This window comes from Chinchilla lanigera, unplaced genomic scaffold (assembly GCF_000276665.1).
Source record: "Chinchilla lanigera isolate Chin_1 unplaced genomic scaffold, ChiLan1.0 scaffold00015, whole genome shotgun sequence".
Lineage (NCBI taxonomy): Eukaryota > Metazoa > Chordata > Mammalia > Rodentia > Chinchillidae > Chinchilla > Chinchilla lanigera.
The window spans coordinates 14,511,668-14,516,019 of record NW_004955416.1 but is presented as its reverse complement, the minus strand read 5'-3'; the positions used below and the strand labels follow the sequence as shown (position 1 = coordinate 14,516,019).

At 50.7% G+C, this 4,352-nt stretch overlaps 1 protein-coding gene across 3 annotated transcripts in view; it reads left to right on the top strand.

Moving 5' to 3' along the window:
• The first annotated feature begins 1,841 nt into the window (after positions 1 to 1,841).
• The window catches only part of Zscan2 (zinc finger and SCAN domain containing 2), a 15,442-nt gene continuing 12,931 nt past the window's right edge, over positions 1,842 to 4,352 (top strand). Inside the window, exon 1 of one of the 3 annotated variants that reach the window (XM_005381500.2) lies at positions 1,842 to 2,660. The gene's annotated coding sequence lies outside the window, so the exon portion shown is untranslated. Of the gene's footprint in view, positions 2,743 to 2,859; positions 3,096 to 4,352 lie in introns of those variants that run through there. The other 2 variants (XM_005381499.2, XM_013512512.1) reach the window with 2 other exon arrangements.

The window sequence follows — 4,352 nt, the reverse complement described above, 5'->3', positions numbered from 1 at the left end:
GGTGACAGCCTGTGGTGAAAGGCCTGTTTTACAGGTCAAAGGGGACGGCGACTCCTCACAGGGGAAAAAGGCATTTTTTTTTTATAGGCGAAAGAAAAGCACGGGCCAGGCCAGGTGATGCCTTCCTGTAATCTCAGCACTTGGGAGGCTGAGACAGGAGGATCACTGCAAGTTTGAGAGCAGCCTGGGCTACAAAGTGAGCTTAAGGCTAGCCTGAACTGCACAGCGAGACCCTGTCTCACAAAGATGGAAAAAAAAAAAAGCAACAGCCCCAAATCCAATTTATAGTTGTACTGTAACTTTAAGGCTCTTAGGTTTGATTTTGTCCTGTTTTGTTAAATAACTGGGATTGAATCCGGGGCCTTGCACTGAGTGAGCTACTTCCCCAGCCCTTCTAACAATCTTTACTTTGAGATAAGATCTCATGAAGCCACCCGGTTGCTTAGGCTGGCCTGGAACTTCGTATCTCCCAGGCTTAGCCCCGAGTGGACCGCTAGCACATCTGGCTTTTTTTTTTTTTTTTTGACATGTTTCCTGGAAGGGAAAAAAGCTTGAGTAACTTTTTTTTTTTTTTTGAGACAGAGCATGTGTAGTTCAGACTGGCCCTGAACTCACCATGTAGCCCAGGCTGGTCACAAACTCACTGTGATCCTCCTGCCTCAGCCTCACAAGGGCTGAGATTACTCAAACCACCCCACCTCGTTTCAGTAATTTTTAAAATTATGATTTTTCCTTGTCTCTTTTCTACCTATCTTTATTTTTTCTATCCTACCCCAGTATCAGCAGGGCTTCTGGGCACAGAAGTGGGATTGTTTCAGATTAGAGGTTGTTTTCATGGTTCTTAGGACCTCCTGCTTTGTTTTTCGGTTTCCAACTGTCCTCTGAACCAGCTCTTGGCTCCTACCTACTCTGTGAGCTCCCTGGTGGTCTTTTCATTAAGTTCCTTTTGTTTCAATAAACAAAGTCATTGGCTGAAACTTTTAACCAAGACCCTTCCTCCTTGCTAGAACTCAGCCCCTCTCTCACTCTTAGCAAGCGGAGAACAGAATTGCCTGGAGGAGCAGCCCTGAACTCGGCCGTGTTCTAGGTTTGCCTTGCTGTCCCGGGCTGGTCTCAGTGACTGGCTGGGGTACCAAGACCATTATGCCACGAGCTGGTCTTAAATGTGACTTACTCGCTGTCTCACCGGGACAGTTGACATTAGCCAAGGCCAGCTTCCCAGAGAATCAGTCACAGGGCAGGGATAGCTGGCTCTACCACCCTGCCACAAGCGGGCTCCTAGTCCAGTGGTTGACTTGGGGTGGGAGCAGAGATGAATGGATTCTGGCTGCTAGAGAGAATTAGCTGCGCATGCCCCAGCCCCTCGGGTCGTTTTCCTTTTGTGTACATTTCCGTTCCTTCCGAGGATGGATAAGTGGAAAAACAAATCTTTGTCAGTAAAAGGCTATACACCAAAGTCACTCGGATCTCCTTTAAGAATGCAGGCCTCTAAGGAAGTGCCAGGAATTTGCTCCGAACAGTGTACGTAAATTTCTCAGGCGGGCCGGGAGATGGCGCTGATGTATGTGGTTAGTGCTAACACCTCCCCGCGCCAACCCGAGCAAAAAGGCCTGCTGCTTCGCACGCGGGATCTGGATTAATTACAGGTTAATTAGTGAAAATCTGGTGAATTTCAAGTGATCTTTGAAATGGTGCACTGGACTTCCTATCACAAAACTAAGAATCTATAAAAAGACAAGATTTAGCCTGGGAGGTCGCCATACACCTGTGTTTGGGAGGCTGCGAGGCAGGAGTATTGAGACCTTGTTTCAAAAAAATATATAATAATAATAATAATAAAGGGCTGAGATGTAGCTCAGTGTGAAGATCCTGGGTTTAATCCCCAGTATCGAAAAAAAAAATCGATTCCCATTCCCACTCACCCTGTGCAGGGATTAAGGAGCAATCCGGTGCTGAGTACTACTAAATGGAGCCTGGAGCCTTGGAACAGGGGTGCTAGGGACGGTGCCTCTGCCCGAGGCGGTGATGAGAGCAGGCTCTAAACGGGCTGTGGAAGCCTGGAGATCTCAGGCGGAGAGGGCGGGGCTTTCCTGCACACGCAGGAAGACCACGTGTGAAAACAAAGGGGTGTGCAAAGCCGGGTACACGTGCACAGCTACAAATAGGGAGGGAAGGCGCGGGCTTGGGCAACGGCGACTTTTCCTGCTTCTCTCCTGTCAAGGTCTGCCCTTCCCTCGAGCAGACCAACACTGTCTTGCCGCCAGTTTTCGACCGAAAACGATTTCCAAGTTCGCCCATCCGACATTACTTTGTACAAGCAAATACATGGAGGCCGCATAGAATGAGACGACCAGTCTCGGGCTGCAGCGTCGGGCAACACTGGGGTAGCGACGGCCAGTCCGAGGTTCTCTGCCTTGCTCCCTCCCAGCCGCAGAGCATCTGCTCTACTCTCATCCCCGCACCTCGGTGGGGTCGTCTTCGAGCGGACTACATCTCCCACAATGCCTTGGTCCCTGCCTCCCTCCCGCCGTCCGGCGGGGTGCTGTCTTCGCCAATAGCAAACTAGAGATTCTAGAGGACGTTCTTAGAAGCCAATGAGCGCGGTGGTGGGCGGGGTCCTCTCGTCCATTGTTCTCGGTGCCCCAAGGGCTTGAGCTGAGGTGAGTGTGGAGCGGCCCGGCGGGTACCGGGAGCGGCTTTGCGCGCGGGGCAGCCGCGGGGCAGGACGTGGTCTCGGGAGAGGTGAGCAGAGGGACCAGCACGGAGCTGCGCGCCCCGGGGGAGCAGTCCGAGGCGAGGAATAGCGGGCTTGGAGCCCGCTGGGAGCCCCGCGGGGGGAGGGGCGTCGGGGCGCCGTCGGCGGCCCGGGCTCTGGGCGCCCAGCTCGCACCCGGGCGCCGGGCCCGGCGACCCGAGCAGGCCCGCTCGCCCGTGCAGCCGGCAGGGCTGCTCTGCGGCAGGGCGGGCTTTCGACGACAGCGCGCGGCGTCTTCGTGGCTCAGACGGGGAAACCGAGGTGCGGAGGGGGGCGTGTCTGGTCCCGGCTCTGGCTGCGGCCTCGCGGTCTCCCCAGGCTCCCTGTGCTTTGGGGAAAGGTACGTTGGGAGCTTTGGTTTTCCTTCTCGTGTTACTGTCGCTACTGCAGTCCTGAATTTAAATCGTTTGTAATTCCACTACTCAATACAGTATTTTGTGGAGTCGTCGTCCAGGTGTTTTTTTTGTTGTTGTTGTTTTTGGGTTTTTTTGGTTTGTTTTTTAAACCTGTGTATGTTCGTTTTTAAAGGGAATTGGAGTTTTACTGTGTATGGTGTTTCTGCCTTGCTAGTTTTGTGTTTATCCATTATTTTCATACCAGGAGGGTCATCTAAAATCATTAATGATGAATAATCTTGTTAGTATAATTTTTAAACTGTTGGCCCGGAACGTAGCCCAGTAGTAGAATGCTTGCCTAGCGTGTTCAGTGCCCTGGGTTAGGTGCCCAGTATTGCAAAGAATAAAAATAGATTAAAAAAAACCTTTTAAAACAGTGCAACAGTACACACGTATCTGTAATTTTTTCCGTATGTTTTTGTGCAATACAGGACATTTTGCACACTCCTGCAGGTGCCTTTGAGCCCCTTCCCAGACACTACTCACTAAAGGTAGCCGTTATTACTTTAGAATACTCTTCAGTACATTCCACCAAATGCGCTGTGATTTATTACCTGTTTTCTTGCTGTTCCACAGTGTTTGGGCTCAAACTGAGGGCCTTGAACATGCTAGGCAAGTGCTCTAACCTGAGCCATACCCTAGCCCTGCTGCTAAATTTTTAAGGTGTCAGCTTCTTGCGATTTGGAGCAATGTAATGGTCGTCTATTCCTTATAAATAAAGTACTCTGCAAAGATAGTTATTTTTAAAGATAAATTCCTGAGGGGCAGCTGGGTTTGGTAACATAAGCTTGTAATCCCAGCACTCTAGGAGACTGAGGCAGGAGGACTGCAAGTTCAAACCCAGCCTGGGTAATTTATCAAAACCCACTCTCAAAATTTAAAAAAAAAAAGTTTTTTAAATTAGAAAGAAGAGCTAGGGATGTAACTTACTGTGAAGACTATGGGTTTAGTTGCCAGTCACACACAGAAATTCTGAGCGGCCCTTTGGCTTTCCATATTCTCAGGCTTGAAAGAGGCGGGTGCGCCTAAGTGTGAGGGCACAGGTGGCCCAGGATTTTCTGAGCGCGTGTCTACAAAAAGCCTTTGGCCTCGCCTGGGCTCCTGGGCTGGGGAATCTGCACCTTCCGGTGGTCGTAGTGTTTGTGTGGGGCTGGTCTCTAGGACTCAGGTCCACAGTTACGGGTCTTTAAGGGAGGTGGTCA